Raw genomic sequence first — 21,962 nt, 5'->3', positions numbered from 1 at the left:
TCTTGGCTGACTCAAAGTACATTTACTTCATCTGGGTTTTAAACACATACATTGCGAAATAGAGTGGTTGAGATAAACACAGGAAGCGTTTAAAAGAACGGCTAGACGAAACGAATACCTCGCTGCTCATCCACGAGGGACGTTATTTGCACAACTGTTGTGGCTTTGTTTCCTGATCTTTTTTATCCTGTCGGGAACGTCCTTGGAAGGACCCAGCGGTCTGGCGGTGTTTCAGTAACCATCGTTCGTGTGAGAAAGTAACGAAGAAAGGGACCAGTTAAGTGTGTGGAGAATCGGTCAAGATAGGGCTTGATGGGACGTGAATAGAGGCGACTGTGTCCCAGCAGGGGCGGGTCGGTGGTTGTATGGTGTGTGAGGGACGGATAGGGCTGCCCTGACCGGGGAAAGTGAGCAGGGTCGACCCCTACCAGTCCAGCCAGCCCAGACCCCTCCATACCCTGAGCCCAGACCCAGGCCAGGGTGTGAATGTAATGGTCCCTCCCACCCTACCCGCTGGATGGACCGCTAGTGGTGTGTGTGTGCCTTAGGCCCTGGCCACAGTATCCAGCCCCAGGCGGGTACTGCCGTGTGTGGCAGCCATAATGACACGTAGACGTTCTCTCTCTCTCTCTCTCTCTCTCTCTCTCTCTCTCTCTCTCTCTCTCTCTCTCTCTCTCTCTCTCTCTCTCTCTCTCTCTCTCTCTCTTTTCTCTCTCTTTCTCTCTCTCTCTCTCTCTTTTCTCTCTCTCTCTCAGGTGGCGATACTACTACTAACTTGTGGGTGGGTGTGGGAAGCGTCAGTGACAGTGGCTCCGTGAGCCAGCGCTCCGGTGGCTGTCATGTTCCCTTCCCTGTTTCAGGTTCATAACCTTTGTTTCTGCCACACCCCAGCGTGGAAATCAGTGTTCCTCTTTGACATGGTGAAAGCAATATTCCAGTATGGCGACGTGGTGAAAGCAGCATTCCAACTCTGACTACGTGATTGTGCGCTGATTGCTCAGTGAAGGAAGTGTGTCGTCATATTAGAGGAGGGGCGGTGGTGTGCGTACATCACTGCTCCTGGCTTGATTGATTAAGGGAGGTTATGAGCGGGTGACTTTGAAGCGTTGCTTTGAAATACGAAGAGAATGCATTATAATGATGATGATAGTAGTCATGATGATGATGATGATAATAATAATGATAATAATAATCCCAGAGCATGAAGGTAACAGCAGGAATGAAGCAGACGGGAAGACAGTCTGTGAGATATGTTGGTTATGTAGTTGGCCGAGGCTCCCGTCGGCAGCGCTGCAGTAGGAAGCAACGGCGACAGCTGTACACTGCACTGGGATTACCGGGACGAGCCTATAACCACCGGCCGTCCCTTGTTAGTGCAGGGACGGAGGAAGGAGGAGGACGAGGAGGTCTGTGGTGGTGATGTAACTGGTGGTCGTGAAGATGGTGTTGGTGGTAGTGTAGGTGGCGATGGTAATACTTGTGAAGGGGAGGTTTAACTTGTCGACAGTTGTGGGTTTTCCTATGTACTATGTCCTTCCTGGCCATCCTGCCTCCCTTCTTCTCTGGTTATCTCTTGACCATCACTGATCATCTCTTGACCATCACTGATCATCTCTTGGCCATCACTGATCATCTCTTGGCCGTCACTGATCATCTCTTGGTCGTCACTGATCATCTCTTGGCCGTCACTGATCATCTCTTGGCCATCACTTGATCATCTCTTGGCCGTCACTGATCATCTCATGACCATCACTGATCATCTCTTGGCCATTACTGATCATCTCTTGGCCGTCACTGATCATCTCTTGGTCGTCACTGATCATCTCTTGGCCGTCACTGATCATCTCTTGGCCATCACTGATCATCTCGTGGCCGTCACTGATCATCTCTTGGCCATCACTGATCATCTCTTGGTCGTCACTGATCATCTCTTGGCCATCACTGATCATATCTTGTCCACCACTGATCAGCTCTTGGCCATGACACTCACCACCAGCTTCCCCATCTCAAGCCAGTTCTCTCTCCTCACTTTCATGTGCACTTGACCTTTTGTTAAGGAAACTTGTTATTTATTTTCGCACTCTTCCTTTACTGAAACTCGTTCCCTCAGAGTCCCATCTTCCCTGTGAGTCCCGTCGTGTCCTACAGCAGGGTAAAACCTCATCTGCAGTCTGTTTCCCTCCATTCCCTGTACCACCTCCCCGTGGGTGACCACAGCGACGCTCACTACTGTCTGGTCGGGGGAGTTGTTCTTGCTTTGCTATCCTGTTTCTACCACAAACATGATTTGTGAAGGCTCTTAACCACTTATCTGTCCTCCCTATGTAGGGCAGCGTTTGACACTGACACGGTCAAGGTCGAGCCATGTAACTCACTTGCCTTCCTGCAGCTGAGTCTTAAGTCATGTGGGACGTGACCATCATGAAGATAAACACGTCATCACTTGACACGTGGTGGTGGGCTTCATGTTGCCACATACAGCGCCTCCATTTCACCTCCTCAGTCGCGGAGAATCTGTGGTAGTTGCCACGGCTGCTGTATGCAGGTGATGACGCTAGGCGATCGGAAGAGATGTTGTGGAAGGTGTTATGTAGCGGGCACTCTTCCACCCAGTTCGTGATAGGATTTCATTTCCAGATGATTAACACAAAGGCGTAAAGTATTTTTTTTTTTTTTGTATGTACGTTTGTCCTGTGGTTTATTGAGGTGGATCACAGCTTTGGTACTGAGACGAGCCGAGACTTGAGGCACTGGAGCCTGGCATCTCCCTTGAAGATTAGGCAAGATGCCACGTTTTCTATATTCTGTTTTCCTCCACAAACTTCTGGGCGAATTTTAAGACAAATGTGATTTAGGAGTTGCAGCTGGGTATAAGGTGAATATTGCATCGTGTATAACTGTATTGATATAATAATTATTGATCATGGGTTTGATAGTAATGGGTGAACCCCTCTGAAAACTGATGGTTCGAAGGATTGGAGTAAGAAATGACATGTATTCAGTGCTTGTATTACTGGAGTGAACCTCCAGGTGAGAGCTACAAGGTGGCTGTGAAAGTGAGGGAAGAAAGTTAGTCATTAGCGGGAGAGAGACAGAGAGAGAGAGAGAGGGAGGGGTCACCACAAGACGACCTTTGCCCCCGCAGGGTCGCCTCTTGCAGGGGTGTCGTGTCTCCGCCTAAGCCTTCCCGGTGGTGGGCTCATCCTCTGCAGGGATCACAGACGTCTTCATTATGGGTACTGTCGTAACTTGGCCCCTTGAATGCGGCGCTGCGGCCCTTTGGGTGCGATGGCTACGTCTCTCACGAGGGCCGGCCCGTCATATCCAAGAGTCCTTACGTCCTGCTCGAGTGTCGTAACGTCCTGCTCGAGAGTCGCACCGTCCTAATGCAATGTTGTAACGTTTTGCCCCAGGGTCGTAACGTCCTGCCGAAAGATCATAAAGTTGTGCTCGAGTCGTTAGTGTGGCTCAAGTGATCAGCGTGTGCTAACTCGGTAAGGCAGGTGCACCAGTGGAGACTTACCTTACGAAGCTTTCAGCGGCGTTGAGCATCATGGAGGGGGCTCTCGCAGTGTCTGGCCATGAAGTGTTAAGTGCAGCACGTACCCCTCACTTTATCTGGGCACACTCCACACACGCGCATACACCTGCCGCCCACCTCCTGTGCTTGGTAGCCTCGTCACGCCCGCATACTTACGCCCAAAACAAATGGCTGAACCGGTTCTTGGTGCTTATGGTGGGCGCTGGGGGGTGGGTTTTCTCGGTCCGTGGCCGGGCCTGAGCCTCGCCATGGCCCAAAGCGTTCAGTTACATCTCTACTTATATCCTAACCCAAGACTTGTGTAACCCCTTTATTTGCACAGTACGGTGAGGGAGCTATACGTTCGTCGGGCACCATCTCGTGTGTGAGTGTAATTATCCTTTGGGAGGGAGTTCTACACGCTGGGGTTCCCGTCTCTCGAACGCCTTATTACAACGTTCTAAACTTCTGTATGCTGTTTGTACGTGTGTGTCATTAACCAATTTGTCATTGCCTCTTGGTACAGTACAGGGAGTCGTACGCCCAAGGGGTCTCATCTCTTAGTTTTCTCAGCTGTCATACAAATCTAAGCTTTAAGCTTGTGTATGTATCATTGTTCCCAGATTCGTCACTTATTTTTCCATTCATTGACTACTGTCATGTTAGTTAAGTAATCCTTCTTTTGTTTCCTGAAAAGTGTCTTGTTGTGGGTTTTGTTTACTGTATCTTTGCATCTTTTGAGGAAAGGTATACTGTCGACCTGTGTTTGTGTGTGTGTGTGTGTGTGTGTGTGTGTGTGTGTGTGTGTGTGTGTGTGAGTTTCTATGTCTGTGTGTCTTTTGGAGGAAATTGTCCAAGTTCACGTCTTCATAGTCTCTGATATGGATGTATTTTTCACAATAGATATCCAAGTTGAAATGAGTTAAATGTGTATTGAAAAGTAATAGTGTGGCCGTCTCTGCCCCTTCGTGGACTTTGACAACCGTTGGCTGGGGACGTGGAGGAGGCTCGTAGGTGTTGGCAGGTGAGGCCACAGCTCGGGTAGAACCTCCGGAAGATTGTGGGGGGAGGGGCTCTTGGTAACACTGTATTGGATACGTTGTGGTCAAGATGGTATTGAATTATACATCGTGGCCCGAGCCCAGAGCATGAGAGGGAGGGGTGGTGACGCGTGCTGGGCCGAGGGAGACTGGAGGCTGGGAGTGGTTGGGGGGGGGGGGGGTTGAGGCTCTTGTTAAGCAGCTGGGAGCTAGGGAGGCGGGTGAGTGGTGGGAGGGGTGGTAAAGATAATGACTCGTGCACTGCTGGAAAGAGAATGGTACTTATAGGCTATCCGAGGGTAGGCATGCATGGGAGGTGGGGGCCTCGAGTGATAATGGACTACCACAAGTGATGCTGGCGGTATGATAATCACGGAAAGCTGACCCTTGATGAGTTCCAAACGATTTATGGATTAGGTCTGAAAAGTGGGTGGGTTACCGCAGGGGGAAGGAGGGCGGTACGAGACGCGGACGGGTGGTGTGTATGTGGAGAATATACGGCGGAATCATTTAACATTTCTTACCCTCCTGAGAGGCTCAAGATGATGGCCGGCAGAGTACTCGACCTTTGGACTTCTCATCAAACTTACGTGAGCATGAGTAATTTACTCTGGGGCACGGTGAAGGGCTTCCTGTTGAGCGGGTGGGAGGGCTTTGTCGCTGAGGGCGTGCGCCCTAATGAAAGTTGATGTGATGGCCCGCAGCTGTTGACGTCCACCGTCATTGTTGATTCCCCCTTTTGTTTTGATCCGGGAGAAGCATTGGACCTGGCCAACAGAGCCCATACTAACGGGGAAGATGATGCTACTATAACCCCTCGGATGACGGTGTGGACAGGCCAGAGTCCAGTGGAGTAATGTAGGGGTCCGACCCCAAACACGGTGGCTGAGCGAGGTGGTCTACAGTAGCCGAGAATAAGGTTCCAACCTGGGTTTTACTTTTCCAGTAAACCGGTCTACGTTTTAATGCCCTCATAAGCACGGGTTGGGGTTCTCTTGTGTCACCCTCTGCCCACCTGGCTCCGTCGATGGCCTGTATGGGTGAATATCAGTGTCATTCCTGCGGTTTACTAATCCTTATGGTCGGCGCTGGAATGCCACTCTTGAGGATAACTTATATATATTGCCGACAACAGGCTCCCTCATGGTAACCGGTTTCTTGACGACCTTTTCTGTGCATTAGGAGGGAGAGGGATGGAGAGAGAAGAGAGATGGACAGAGGAGCATAATGATGGAGGCCGGGGGACTGCCCTTCTTGGAGGAGTAAAATGGCCATACCTGTGTTGGTGTGGTGTAATTATCTCTGCTCCCGCTTGGCGTGGTTGGTAGGGGTGGGCGACGAGACAGACCACAGCACAGCTGGAGAGGATGGCGGCTGTAGGAGAGGACTTTGAGAAACAGCCGCCAGTATCACAGGAAGACGTCAGACTGACAAATGTGGCGGGAGTACATGGAGGGGTGCGAGTGGAGGAGACGATGGAGGGGAAATAAGCATGAATATGGAAACATATTTGGCTGAAGGAGATCCGCACGACCCTCGGGTATAATGACTTGGTCGTCTGTGTAACACTTTAAGAGTCAGGTCAGATGCCGGGCCATCATACCCAAGGGTTGCAATGTCGTGTTCAAGTTGATTAAGATGGACAGCCACAGAGGAGAACAGGATGGAGAAAGAAGGCGTCAACATGGCCTCAGGAGCGTCTTTTGGACAAAATTTGTGAAAACATTTCGACTTGTTGGGGCGCAAGGACCTGACGCATACTGTTGTACAATGTAACGTTTGAAGTAATGATGGTGTGTGTCCGTCACGCGCGTCGCAGTCCGGAAGGGAATAACCAGACTGAACTTCCGTTCATTATTCTTGTACATAAGTCTTATTTATGACTTTCTTGTTATTCTCCGTGTATCACCGAGGGAGACGTACGTGCGGTTCTGTATGCTGGAGGTTAGGTGGATGTTGGTGTGTTAATCATGTGATGTTAGACATGATCAGATGCACTGAGGAGGTTAGTGATCCTAACACTCATCTTGAATATCAGTTGTGTCTCGCCTCTCCCTCCCTCCCTCACATTATATCCGCAGTTCTGCCTTATGGCGATATATCGTCGTAGGTAAGACCCTCTCTGTCTCTCTCTCTCATGAACAGTGCCCCGGGCCAATCCTGTTACTCTAATTTTCAACGAGAACTCAAGCGTATTTAGGCTGATTGGATGATGCCAGTGCCAGTTGTTAACGCCGTTGCTGCTTTGAATGGAGTCATTGTTTTCTGGGGGGACTCAACACATTACGTGAGTAGACTGATAAGCTAATCACGCTTATCCTGACCCTTGTTGCTGGATGTGAGGCAGCTTGTGTGACGAAGGCTGCCAGCTTAACCTCTCCTCCGTCGCTCGTATGAGAGGTTCTGTAGGAGAGCTGCTAGTCCATCATTTCCTCTGTCGTTGCGTGAGGGTATTAGTGCCTGCATGATGGTCACTACCCTGGCCTTATGATTGTTGTTGCCTCCAGTCTGATCTCACACTTTCCTTAAAAAAACATCTCATACTTCTCTCATGTTGAAGAAACTGGATATATCCTTTGTTTTTTCTTTCAAGAGTAAACTTCTTCTTGTTCAAGATCATTCTCGTCATGATTATATTGCCGTACCAAAATGCTTCAGATTCGTTTCGTCGTAGATGAGCCGAGAAATAGCAAAAGACCTATCGTAATCCAGGCTGATTGACTCGGAACTTTTACCCTTACTCAGATTTATAAGATTTTACCCCTTGAGTATGACGGTACGACCCTTAAGCATGACGTTACGACCCTTGAACACGACGGTACAACCCTTGGGTATAATGGCCTCATCTTTTGTGTGACCCGCAAGGCTCAGGTTAGAGGCTAGGTCGTCTATAGCTACAGGATCACACCGTCGTCGTGCTCTAGAGTCGTGCTACTGTGTTCAAGCAGTTGAGATGCAGTGATATTCAAGGCTTCTGTATATATATATATATATATATATATATATATATATATATATATATATATATATATATTGTGATATGCACAACGTTTCAGAGAGAGAGAGAGAGAGAGAGAGAGAGAGAGAGAGAGAGAATTGGTCACATTTGCTCTCATCATCAAGTGCAGATCCTGTCGGTGTTCTTCCTTGTGTTGGCGCAGCGATATGTGTTGTACTGGGGTTCAGCCTCGGTGTGCTTCTTCACCTGGGTGTTGATCTCCGTTGCTGCAGCAGGGTGTATTATGTGTGTGGGTGTGTTACATCACGGTGTAGCGCCGCTGTGTGTTGCTGCAGGAGGGTGTATTATGTATGTGTGTGTGAGTGGGTGTGTGTTACACCATGGTGTAGCTCCAACGTGTGTTGCTGGAGGAGGGTGTAACGTTGTGTTGTGGACATAGTAATGGTGTTCCATGTTGTTTGGTTTATGAAGTTGTTCTCCGTCTTCTCAGTCTTCCGCCATCGCCTCTTAGGAAGATGGTTCATTATTTTTTTTTTTTTCGTTTTCCTTCATATGAATGGTGTAGTGGTGTCCAATACGTGAAGACATGATGAAACAGATTTTAGATATGATTTTAGGATGAATGCGGTATGTGAAAGAAACCAAGGTGACGTAGTACATTTGGAATTACGAAAAGACAGGATTTGAAATCGTGTGTATGTTATTGCCTCTGGAAGTCGTATAGCAAAACTAATTACTGGGGGATCAAATTTACTGTTCACACTTACGGGAGTATTACGTTGTCAGCAATATATCACTGAGTTTTTGATGGAATATGAATCCCAGTTTTGGCATTCAGTTTCTTATCACAGAAAATAGAAAACGTTATGGATAGTGTTTAGAATGTATACTGTAGCCTCAAGTGTTGGGTAAGATGGCAGGGGCGGGTGAAGTAGTAACCTTACGGTTTAACGAAGCTTGGAACCAAAGTTTGGCTTTATTGATTGGTGGTGTGGGCGGTTGGAGCCAGCACCACCCACCCTCCCATCCCCCACCCCATCTGTCGGTGACACACATAACACCCCCCCCCCCCCCTTTCCCCTTCCCTCCTCCTCTCTCTCTCTCTCCCCCCCCCCCCCCCCCCCCCCCTCAAGGTTCTCTATTCGTGACCGGGTTTCCCTAAGGCTCGCCTCCGCTTCTTGGCCGTATAGGATTTTCGTCCTAGCGAACGTAAGGGATTTGATGGCTTCAGAGTTGACCATGATTATACGAAGTGGCCGACTTGAGGGGAAAATGGCGGTGGTGTTGCGTGGGAGTGAGAGGGAGGGAGGGATGGTATTGCGTGGGAGTGGGAAAGAGGGAGGGATGATGGTGTTGTGTGTGAGTGGGAGGGAGGGAGGGAGGAATGGTAGTGTTGCGTGGGAGTGGGAGGCAAGGAGGGATGGTAGCGTTGCGTGGGAGAGAGGGAGGGATGGTAGTGTTGCGCGGGAGTGAGAACCCCGCAAAATATTCTGTGCAGCAGCCGCCAGAGCGTGTGGGTTAACATTCTCTGGTTCACGTCTCTACGCTAGCCCACTGGCATCGTCATAAGAGTTGTTGGGCTGAGCATTAGGGGCGTATGCTGAATCCCTTGATCACGAGTGGGAGATCCTTGAGCCCGGCGGAGGACGTCCCTCGTGCATGACGTAACGAGCCTCGTGTTGGGAGGCTTATCTCATGACCTGAGCAGCCCGGAGTGCAGACGGCCTACGTCACCCTCAGCCCCAGCACCAACGGCCTCCCTCATTATGCTTCCATGACGCTCTCCACAGCGTTCTACCTGCGACTCTGTCAACCCCGGAGGGTGAGTGCTGCCACTGTTGGTCGCTGGCTGAGGGAACGTCGGGGGAAGACACTGCACGCCGTGTCATCCGGTTGTATGACGGTGTCAGAGACAGTGACACCCTCTTGTGGCGGATGTCACATTGAGAGGGGGACAGTATTAGCTCACGCTGCACGTTGTGGCAGACCGATGGCTGCTTTATGTGACTGTGAGAGGAACACACTGGCTTCGGACGTCACTTTTTATGCACAGACGAGTCCCCAAGAGACCTTGGTGATGCCAGTTTCTCGTCGCTTCAGGAAGAAAATAGATATGCAGCGGCCTCCCACGCCGGATGAGCGGATTCAACACAATTATTTCCGTGTCAATTCTCAGTGCAGTTGCCTGCCTCGTGCTGGTTGTGGGTTATTTGGTTTTGTTATTATTACTGAGTTTTCTGTGGTAACCTTCGTCACTGCCATGTGCAGTGACAGACTCTGACCTCATTCTTTCGCCACTTGGGATGGATGCGTGACTTGCTATATATTCAAAATACTGACGCTGTTACATCTTGTCCAGTTACTCTGCGTTCCTTCCCTCTTTAATGTAGACGTAATCCTTAGTCTCGATACCTACACTGTCCTTGGAACTAAACGGTATACACCGTCTAGTATGAACTGTGCTACTTCGGTGTCCGCTTCTGCATATAGGCCGGTTACTTCTCAACATGACGGACGAGGTAAATGTCGATGACTCCTACGGAGTCTTCCTATACCGTGTCCTTAATGACATCCACTAGAAAACAAGGCCATCAGGACAAGAAAGTACCAGCAGCCACTTATAAAAAATATGTTTTGCTAGTGGTTTGTGGATTTTCCAAGGAAAATGTTAACGGTACTTTTTACATTGGTTGTCTTTTCCTGGTTGGAACCTGTTATGGTCCCGAGGCGAGGACTCGGGTTGGAAGGGTGGTCGTCTACGCTGGCTGGAGGCCCCGGGGCGGGCGGGCGGGCGGGCGCTGCCACGCCTCTCATCAAGGTCGTTGTGGACGCTTCTCCCACGCTGCCCCGAGTCATTGCACCCAACCTGAACACCCAGTGCCGTCATTGCTCTTGATAGACCGTCATTACCATGGCGTAATTATTATTTACTCCCTCGCAGTGTTGATTTTTACCTGCGTAACATTAATTTGCGATGTGAGTGTTCTGTCCGTGACGTGTCAGTTGGGTGTGCGATGCGTTGCCTTTCCGTTGGATGACCTGGGCGTGGAATGTGCAGCCTTCCTCCTCCGTTGAGTCGTTAACGGCGGAGTGTCCCCGAGGCTACTGCAGTAGTAGAGTCGCAGTCATGGCCCAACAGCACCGGTGGCAGGCCCAGCGTTTTTTGACACTGGAGTGGAGGGGGTCGTTGATGAGATGGGTGAATGCCGTACTCTCAAGATGGAGAGGCTGTGTGAACGCGATGCTCTGAGTGTGGGGAGGCTATGTAACCGCTGTGCTCTGAAGGTGGCGAGGCTATGTGAACGCTGTGCTCTGAAGGTGTAGGGGCCGAGATATGTGAACCCCATTTTCTGATGGCGGATGGATGCCTTGAGTGGTGCCATAATGATGATGATGATAAGGATAAAGTTAGTAGCATATGATACCTTTGATATTGATATCTTAATCATACTTACTCCAGGGTCGCACCGCCATCCTCTAAGGGTGTTGTAACCTGTCAATTATGTCCCAATTCATGTTACGGTGTCTGTGCCAGCTTAGTGTAGCGGCATATACATGTGGACACCTGGCTAGATTGTATGTAAACACGAGAGGCTTAACTTGCTGACTATAGGCTAGGATACCGGTCGGTCGGAATCTTCGTGAACCACACTAGGTCGACTTGGTCACGCCCGCATTCGCAGGAGAGGATTGCTGGTTGTTTATACAAACCCTTAGAGCGTTAACTGCATCCCATACCTTGTGTGTGGAGACCAGCCACCCGAGGCTCGACCGTTACGACACCTTTCCTGGAACAGCTGACCTCAGGAATTCTCGTCCTTTCGTCTTGTCCATCAACTTTACATGTTTAAGAGTCTGTTCTACAAACACCGGAAGGGATCAGATTAACTTTTGGATTCTCTCATGGTCCCTTTTCCTCTCATCCTAAAGGCTAGTATTAGCAAGTTGTGCTATATAGTATATATTGGTGTAGCCAGGCAGGATATTTTCTTGGAGGCATACGAGGTTGAAATTATGGCACATTTTCCTTTATTTCATTTCTTATGTACACTTTCTGTTTGCCGTACAATTTTTTTTCTGTGGTCTTCTTGAAAGTTTCTTCAGGAGTTCCCCTAACGACAGCGACGTTTAGGGAGCTAACTTGTTCCATCATCAGGCTGGATCTGATGGTTCTGTCGTGGGTGGCTACTTATGTACGATTGTGGTGGATGGCATGAGCTTAACATGGCCCCCAGTCATGGCCATATGGCCCAGTATGTTCATTACACAGATGTTAACAAGAGGCCTCGCTGTGGCCTGGCTGATGGAGAACAACACTCATTCAGTAGCCAGATGGAGTCCGCTTGGGTTTACCTGCTTCACATATAGTCGTGAAAATGGAGTCTAACTTCGTGTGTTTAGTATTTTTTTTTTCAACTACGATGGCCTGGTCTTTGATCTGACCACTAAGGGCCGGGTCGTACTCAGGGGTGGTCAAGGGCCAAAGGATCGTGCTCAGGGATCGTATCGTTATGTTCAAGGATCGCACCGTCGTGCTCAAGGGTCGTACCGTCGTGTTCAAGATAATAAAAGCATTTCACATATCAGTGGAAGATAGATTAGATACATTTGCAGTATTTCCTTCTGTGAAATACAGCTGCATTTCCTTATTACAGTAGATATAGAAGGTTCTGCTGTGTCCCCAGTTTTACACAGAGTAAGGGAACCGCTCCTTTGACTGTGGCGCCTTCTGGCTCCTACCCCGGCTGGTTATAAAGGTGAGAGGGGCCGGATTGCGACCAGTCAAGGTCACAGTTAATCTGGGACGCGTGATGCCCTCCACCCTCACAGGTGAGGCGAGGTAGAAAAGAGGGAAACCGGTGGTAGAAGACCATTTATTATGCACGTCTGTTCAAGGGCTGTGGACAGAGAGAGAGAGAGAGAGAGAGAGAGAGAGAGAGAGAGAGAGAGAGAGAGAGAGAGAGAGAGAGAGAGAGAGATCAGTGGGTGGGGGTGTGATGGTATATTATGTTATAGGGAATGGCACACGTTCATCGTCAGGTATTAAAGTAATGTATGTGTCTGACGCTGACGGTCAGGTTGTGAAGCGTGAGCCGCTCAGAGAAGGTTTGGCTGGCTGGCAGGCCGTCTGACCGGCTAGGAAACATTCCTGCCTCTCCAGCACTACTCCACCGTGTTCTACCCCCAACACATCCTTCGACACTGCCAACACGCTTCTCCCACTTCCTCCAACACTGTTCCATTGCGCTTCTTCCACATCCCCCAACGCTGCTGCACCAAACACTCACGCTTCTCCCTTATCCTCCAACACCTTCACGCTCCTCCTTCCATGTTCCTCCCACAGCACAAAGAACTAACAGAGAAGATCCAGAGGAGGGCAACAAATATGTCAGTAGAATTAAGAGAACATAGTTACAGGGAGAGGTTATGGAGGCCATACATTTGTCCACTATGGAAGAAAGCCAAGTAAGTGGTGACTTGATCACGACCTTCGAGATTCCAGACCAATTTGATGAGGTGAACTGCGTGTACAGCAGTCAGAGGCAGTGACTTAAACTCAATCAAGAAACTTGCAAGAAAAGATGTAAGGAAGTATTATTTAGTCCATTGTGGATGTACGGAGTAAACTGAGTAATGAGACTGTGGATGTGGACAGCTGACAGAAGTTTTAAAAGCTTGTATGGTAGAAGAGAAAGTTTAAAAGATCGTGGCCCCCACGAGGGTAAGACTCCCTCCCCCGTGCATAACAAATGGGTAATAACACACGGGAAAACGTAATGCTTAGCTCCCGTGGCTGTATATAGTACTGTTCAACATTGACCTTCACGTCGACAACGCCTCTCGTAACCCAAGAGGTGCGAACCCTTGTGTGACTTGCCTGGTCGTATGTCACGAGGACGACCAGCCTGGCGGGGGTCGTACATCACGGCGACAGCGACCAGCCTCGACACTAGAAAGTCTGGGAAGGTTTGTTGAGAAGCAAGTCAGTTCACGCCTGGCCTGCCACCATACCTGCCTGGCCTCTCTCTCTCTCTCTCTCTCTCTCTCTCTCTCTCTCTCTCTCTCTCTCTCTCTCTCTCTCTCTCTCTCTCTCTCTCGTTGTAGGTACTCGTAGGTAAAGAGGTGCACACTGTCTCTTACAAGTGTTGTCGCTTAATCCTTCTGGGACGTACATTTGATAATGAATAATGAATTCTTCGTGGTTGCATGTATGTATATCACTGTGGTAAAGAACACTGAGGTATAGAAATCACTCTCCACTTTATAGCACAGAAGAGGTATAGCATTTATGCGTTCACTCCCATGGTCACGATATTCAGGTAAAGTGGCAAAACGTATAGCATTGCTGTTTGCCGTTCCATGATGATAGTAATCTCTGGTGAGCTAGCGCCAAGTAAACAGCGCACAGAAGGAAGGAAAACGGACGAACAAAATTCTTGGATTTATGGGTAGGGCTGTCGAACTGGAGTCCAGGGAAATTATCCTCACTATTTACACGTCACTGATGCGTCCCCAGCGTGAATATTGTGTCCAGGTTTGGTCATCCATCTTGAAACGAGACATAGATAGGATGGTGAGAGTACAGAGGCGAGCTACCGAGATAATTCTCGGAATAAAGAACAATGTCTGTGTGAGCCGAGTAAATTTATTAAATCTCTTTAGCTTAGACAGAAGGTTAAGAGGTGATCTGATACAGGTATTCATAATCATCAAAGGCTTCCTTAATCTTGATCTAACAAGAAACTTTTAGAAATGGACACAGTGGGTACACACTTATGGGCAAACGTTTTACCTCGATTGAGGCGAAGTACTCTTTCCTTAGCAAGATTTTTGGCATGTGGACTAATTTACCTGTTAGAGTGGTTGAAAGCAGTGTCAATGATACGTTTAAAGAACAGACTTGTTAAATCCAAGACTGGCAGTATTGGCGCCTCTTGAGTTACATTAAAAGTCTATAGGTCTTTCCTACTGAAATATCTTAATGTTTCTCTCGTCTTCCACGTAGATCTGTGGGTTCCTGGTATCTTCCACGATCACAGTCACCCTCGTTGTGAACAGATAGTCTGTTACTGTTTGAATTCCTTTGTCCCAATCCTCAGGCCCAAGTGTCTGAGGGCACAGCATTGTCATTTTCACGACATCACGAGATTTAAGTACTTTGCTTGCCCTGTCCTGAGTGTTTACTTTTATCTTGGTATCCTCGTATTGTACAGTACCACACAGCCGTGACTTGAGAAGTCTCCGGCAGAAAAAATGGTCGACTCCAATGTTGCCGTGCGAAGGGGACTTAAAAGAGGCAGTAAAATGTGTAAGACATATCGCTACCAATACCTCCTATTATTTGTAGTCTGGTTTAATGGGATGTTGCAGTATTTTGTGTTCATATGACTCAGACTCAACCCCAGATATGCTCGTTTGAATTCCGTTCTGGCAAAAAGGTCGATGTAGGTTTTTTTATGCCAGTTCTTTCGTAAGTTTCAACTTTCACAGTGTTTTGATAGGGAACCCAGACTTTCCCCTATGTTGCGGTATATGGGCGTTTTTCCTGGATCGCCATGTTTTATGCCGTGTGCGTCTGTCTCACAGCTGTTCGCATAGGTTAATTACACAGCGAGATTACATGTTTGGGAGTGACATACATGTACAGTAATTAATATCTTTTTATCCATTTTTCGAGCCAGTGGAGATCATTGCATGAGACACGCCACGGCAGCCTTCGTTACGCCCTGCGCCCGAGAGCAGTGATGGGGATGGAACCCGAAACCCGGGGTTCTTACGGGGTTCCATGCGGATGAGGTGCCCAACTGCAACTTGGGGACGAGAGATCTCTCAATGCGGCAGGAGGTGACGGTGGCGAGGGGATGCGCTAACGTCGTCGGGGTAACAGCCTTTCGATTAACTTTACCTGAACCGTTTCTGAATCGTATCTAAGCCGGATTGCCTTTGTTGTAACTCTCATCTCAAACTTCTTTACCACGATATGTGTGTGTGTGTGTGTGTGTGAGAGAGAGAGAGAGAGAGAGAGAGAGAGAGAGAGAGAGAGAGAGAGAGAGAGAGAGAGAGACCGTTCGGATCAGCGTAGTCTGCTGTACTGACATATATGAAACACTGTGCTTACTGTCGAGCAATATAGACCCAGTTTCAACGTATATAACTCGTATAGCGTCATGAATTATGAATAGATTTTGCATTATATGGCTACATATGGTAGAGGCATGTATGACTGTCATCTGGTCATTGCATAGTGCTGTATGCTTCTGATGTATACATTGGGGACATATGTATCAGTGTATGTTACCTATGTATGCGACATGGGAGGTGTATAGTGTGGTGTACGATACTTGAGTGTACGATGGGGGACACGTATAGCGTGTTTGTTACGTTATGTATACGAGGGGTAGAGAGCGTGACGGGAGAGAGAGAGGGGGGGGAGGTTGGGGGGAGTGTAGTGTCAGGCTCCTGAGAGAGCCCAGTGGCCATGACGTCTTGTCCGGCAGGGAGTGTGGTCCAGGATGGACCAGTGTGGCCCAGGCTTTCTTCCAAATATTCCAGAGGGTTGAGCACAGCGGTACGACCATTAAGCACGACGGTACAGCCATTGAGCACAGTGGTACAACGGTGCAGCCGGGGTGATGGCTTGGCCCTACACATGGCCTTAATTAAGGCTCAGGCGAGTGGTCGCGACATCGTACGTGAGGGTTGTACCTTCATGCTCAACTTAAAGGGCGTACCGTCTCGCTGTATGGGCGTATAGTCATTCTTTAAGGGCGTACCATTGCTCTTTGAGGGAGCACTGTTGCGCTCAAAGGGCGTACCTTCGCGCTCAGGGTGCGTGCTGACCAACTTAGGGAGTGTAACGTCGCGCTCGAAGGACTTATAGTCGTGTTTAAGAAGGTGAGGTTGTGGTGCGTGTATATCACTGACACGATTCTGTGACATTCCGAATGTGTTGGTTGACTCTGTCACTGTGATGTAATGATGGTACGTTATATCACCGCAGGTAGGGTGTGTGGAATAGACATACTCAAGGTGAGTGGTGGTGGACACTCCTATACACAGGAAAGGGGTCCCATATACACAGGTAGAGGGTGTTTGGTTTCTGTCGTTCTCCTGTACCGTAAGTTATAACCGACGGTACGCGTACCACTAGCGGTACGCTGTTCACATGGTACGTGGTGTTTAACTTGGAAGATCCATGTGTACGTAATAAGGAATATAAATGTTTTGATGTTGAGGAGGTTAGGTTTACTCCCAAACGTAAGGTTTAGTCAAATTGAAATTGTTGGTCTATAGAAGTGAGATTTTTTTAGACAACATCATTACTGTTGCGCGGCTCGCTAAACGTGGGAACTAGTGGTCTGATTGGTTCATTACGCCGTTTCAAAGAGCTGATCAGCATCGACATTGTCGGGCTGGTTCGTTCTTGGAAGCTATAATTAATGTCCCTCGTGGTGTGTGGGTCATTCCACCGCTGGTGGCTCGACCAGCCTAGTTCCCTTGTCTCGGGTGCTACCTTTGGTGTCCACAGTTGTACCCTATCTGGTTATCATGCCATCGTACCCATGTGTCGTACCGTCGTGCTCTTAGGTCGCAGCACAGTTCTGTGTGGTACCGTCCCGCTCGAGGGATTTAAAGAAACGCAAATGATCTTTAAGCCTTTTTTGTGACGCCTTTTTAAGGTACTGCTGTTTGTAGTCATTGTGGAGGCAACATGAGAATGGGTTGGAGAGAGTCAGCCAGTGTGACGAGGGAAATATGTTGCACATGGCGGCGGGAAGGGGGGGTTTCTGGCTGGCGGGAACCTCTCACATACGGGGCCAGGCACTGACCGTCACCGCTGGGCTGAAACATTATCATCCCTGAAGATGACCCACCTTAAGGAAGGGAGGACCCACCTCGAGAAGGACTCACGTTAGGGAGGACCCACCTCAAGAAGGACTCACGTAAGGATGGACCTTCCTCCAAGTGGAACCGTGGCAGGAGATATTTGGGCTCGGTTTCCTAGACAGGTAGATAGGTAGTAAAGCAGATAGATAGAAATCGATGTAGATATGTCATTGTACCGATTTTGTGATTCTGAATCATGTGAATTGTTGTATGGTGTTTGAAAATTACCGCCGAGTGAAATTCTCAGTTGTACTGGTCTGTGTGCGAAACGAAGTATATGTGACCTGTGTTAGTCGTGTGTATGTTACCTGGAAGTCCTGGTCATTATACGTACCTGTGTTAGACGTGGTAATTCTAGCACTTCCGCCAGAGGATCAGACTTGTTTATGCAAATTTCTACCAAGTTATGAACGGGTGCGCGACCCTGTCTCCGGTCCGCGTATATTGTGTGTACGTTACGATGTGATGCACACACGCCGGCCATAAAGGTGACGATAGTGTACAGTCATAATGCGGCGTTAGTTTTCAGTACTGTTCCTAAGAGTTTGTATCGAAAGGCGAAGCTCTGACCGTCTATCGTTCGTCCCCGTAGATCCCTGTGTGCGTTCCTCTACACCTGTGATATGCACTCGTACAACTCATTACAATGAGCATTCCAACAGAACCTGTTTATTTGCTTCTGCGAACCTTTATATGCGTTTATATAGGCCGCTGTGTTGTTGTCCTCAGTATGCGTTTTTTTCAGACCTCTTCATGCATTCCTGTAGGCATCTGTATGCGGCCCTGTAGACCTTGATATGCATTCCTCTCTGGATATATATATATATATATATATATATATATATATATATATATATATATATATATATATACACTCGCCTCTGTATTTGCACGTCTTAGAAAAGTATAATGGTAGGAGAGCCATCCGTACACTGGGTAGACCTGGGTCGGAGATACTTTTAGAAGCAAAGGAACACTGCTGGCATAATCCAGGCATGGAAGCACTGTATGCATAGTGCATGAGACATGCGCACAAATGTGTGCACACACACAGGCACTCATAACGTTCACGCAGAGAGGTAGTCATGCACACGTACAGCCAGGTACTCATACAGACACAGGTCCTCACACACGGATAATGATGGAACATCCGGCCACAAAGTTCCACCGTTGGAGGTGGAGCGTGGCGAGCGCCTGCCAGGCTGGCTGGATAACAGCCCTGCTGTTCGTGGTGGAGGGAAGTGGTGGTCCGTCCTGCCGGGCTGTGAGGCCACTCAACCCCGCCAGCCACGGACGGCCGCCACCTTAGGTGATCCTGTTGGAGGGGAAAAAATAACTGACCTTGGATACGGATGGTTGGTGAAGATGATGGTGGAATGTATATATTACCTGCGGTTCACTGTTCCCTCATCGTATATATATATATATTTATTATATACTGCTCACGTGTCGTGCTCGTCGTGGAAGGCGACACAGAAGACGACCTGGGGAGACTGTACGTTCTCCCCTCCCTGTATTATCACTTTGTAAAAAGAGGGCCAGAAGAAGGAACCAACTTTGGGTTCCCTTAAGGGACTCAGTTGTCTGGTCCTGATTTTGCTTCGATACGGCGGGATAGGCGAGCAGGTATGAACAGATTGAGTTCGCCGCCTTGTGTTTGCAGTACGTAGAGAGAAACGTTTCTATTAACCTTTTCGACCATAGTGGTAAGGTGGGAGGGAATGTTAGCATACTACACCTCAGCGAGGGAGTAGAAATGGGCTGATGGCACTAGTTATTTCATATCAGTGACGACCTAGTTGCTTCGCTGTTAGGAAGGTCCCTCCGCTGGGGCTGTAGTGTCCACTGAGGATGGCTTTCCTCAGCCCACGCTTCATGTTTAACCTCTAGACCACGACGGCACGACGTGGAAGTGAACGGTTCGAGCCTTGGGTGCCATGACCTGATCTTGGCCTTTGACTTGACAAGATAGCCTTCCTACTAGGCCATCATGCTTAGGGGTCGCATCTGTTTGTGCTCATGGATCAAATCATCTTGCTTTAAGGATCATCCCGTCGTGCTCAGGGATTGTACCATCGTGGTCTAAGGATCGTATTGTGGTGGTGAAGGATGGCACCCCCGTGTTAAAGAAGCGTCGTACCGTCCGTATTGAAGGATCGTACCGTCGTGCTTGGTGATTGCTACGTGGTGCCGGAGGATGCCACCGTTTTCCTTAAGGGGTCAGTTGGATGTAGGCCTGCATGACCGAGGTGTGAGGTGACCTGTAGAATGTTCTCTGAGTCACCAGCAGGCCAGAGTCTTGGGTCAGAAGACCATAAACCAGATGTGGGAGTCTGGAAAAAAAATAAGATTCGACTCTGAATAAGAATAAGAATTGAAGAAGGTTGCTCACAGTTCTGGTTACAGTGACGAAATCCCTTGTAATTAGTAGCGTCCTGCTGAAGCGCCTTCGTTGTGGACGTTCAGCGTAAAGACTCGCTGAAGAAAATCCAAGGGGAATTATTCAGTTAATTAAGAGTACTTCTGAAGGGTTATACTACGAATATAAAGTTGCTGGGAACATCGATCGCCAGCACGAGAGCACACAATCGTACGAAAAAACATCTGGATACGAGTGCTAGTTCCAACGCTGCATAGCCTTGTGTGTGTGTGTGTGTGTGTGTGTGTGTGCGTGTAATTTGGCGAGGTGGAATAAAAAGTTGCGTCGGAGGTGTGGTTGAGGGAGGTGGGCCCGCCACCGCTGGCCGCCGCCTCCCTCCCTACAGCTCGTGGTGGCCATTTGTCAACAAAGGACTGGATTTCTCCGTGTCATTGCTCAGCAGGGGGGCTTCCGCCGCTGTTCCCGCCCTGGTGTGGTAATCACGACAGGGGAGGGAGGCGGGGGCTGGCGTTATGTGGCGGTAGGGAAGGGGAGGGGACTTCCCTTGCAACCACAGCAGGGAGGGAGGGGACTGCTATTGCATGCAGAACATGGGGCTTCGTTGCAATCGTGTGGGGAGATGGGCTGATGTTCTAGTCATTAGGGGAGGTGCGGCCGCTGGACGACTGCTGCGTGGTGTATGGCTACTGTTGGTAGGCAGAACATTGAACTGCCTTGGGTTCTCGAGGCTGCTGTTGCCGACCGAACAGGGAGGCATCCACCTGTTCCCGAGCTGCTGTCGGAGCCAGAACAGGAGATGGTGGAGTTTTTGGGTTGGGGGAGAGTAGTAACTTATAATAAGATCAGATAATCAGGTGTTCTGAAGGCTGCTGACTGGCCTGTCTGGTCAGCCAGTACACAAGTTAACCTAAATTGTTATGTTTCTTACTTGTTCTCTACTTCTCTCTCTCTCTCTTCCAACCTGGCCTCCAACCCTGTGGGCGTATGTGTTGGGAAATTAAGTAATTAGTAAATCTGGAGGTGATTACTGCCATACATAACGAGGTATGTGGAAGCATACCATCCATGATGTTTTAAAAACCTCAGATACTTGAGCATCAACGTGACTTTGCCTGCTGCCAACCGTTCACTCGTCATGTGACATTACTCAGTCTTTGTGGATCATCGTGACTCAGACCCTGCACCGTTTGTGCATCCCATATCCTCTCTGTGCGACGCCGCCCACAGGATGATGGGTAGTAGTGCACGATGATTTCGACGATGTGGGAGACCAAATGTATCAGAATGCACTGCCATCTATCACTACCCACCCACCTTCCCTAAGATGATTGATACTGTTCTTCCGAGTATTTCAATCTTCCTCTTTTCTCTTCCTTTCCTCTTTAGTTTCCTGCCTCCCTCCTCCTCCTCCTCCTCGTAGTCTGGTCTAGCAGTTGGTGGTCGTCCCGCCTCCCGTGTGGTTGTCCAGCCACCGCCTCGGGACGGCTCGCTGCCGCTGCTGGTGGGCTGACCACAACTGGAGCATGGGAATCTGGCCACCAGCCGTCTCCACCAGTCTCCTCCAACAGCCGCCTCCACCAGTCATGTCCAGCCACGTCTCCGCCATTCTTCACCACCAGTCTTCGCCATCCACCGTCTCTACACCTCCTCCTGTATCACCCACATCCTACATACATAAAGTGTAGGTTATGAACGCGTCAAGCCACTCAGTACAAAGTTACCTTAGTCTTCATAATGCTGACCCAGACATCATTATGTTCTCAGGTCCCCAGTATGTCTCCAGTGTGTCCAGTATGTTGCCACAGTCCCCATTATGCCTTCACAGTCTTCAAAGCGTTGCCACAATCTCCAGTATGTTGCCACAGTGTGCTGCCACAATCCCCAGTATGTGGCCACAGTCCCCAGTATGTTGCCATATTCCCCAGTATATTTTCATTGTCCCCAGTATGTGGCCACAGGCTCCAGTATGTTGTCTCGGTCCCCAGCATGTTCCCAGCGCCACTACCATGCCGTCACCACATTCTTGCTTAATAATGCAAGGAAACCCCCAGACCAGGCAACACACACACACACACACACACACACACACACACACACACACACACACACACACACACACACACGACAGGTAAATACTTCCGTGTGTCAGTTTAGTGTATAAGTTTACGAGTTATA

At 49.0% G+C, this 21,962-nt stretch overlaps 1 protein-coding gene across 1 annotated transcript in view; it reads left to right on the top strand.

Moving 5' to 3' along the window:
• The window catches only part of RhoGEF3 (Rho guanine nucleotide exchange factor 3), a 296,106-nt gene that overhangs the window by 4,388 nt on the left and 269,756 nt on the right, over positions 1-21,962 (top strand). The window lies entirely within an intron of this gene.

Source organism: Panulirus ornatus, chromosome 32, assembly GCF_036320965.1.
Source record: "Panulirus ornatus isolate Po-2019 chromosome 32, ASM3632096v1, whole genome shotgun sequence".
NCBI classification, from domain to species: Eukaryota; Metazoa; Arthropoda; class Malacostraca; order Decapoda; family Palinuridae; genus Panulirus; species Panulirus ornatus.
Note: the sequence above shows the minus strand (reverse complement) of the source record. Positions and strands in the feature narration are given on the sequence as shown.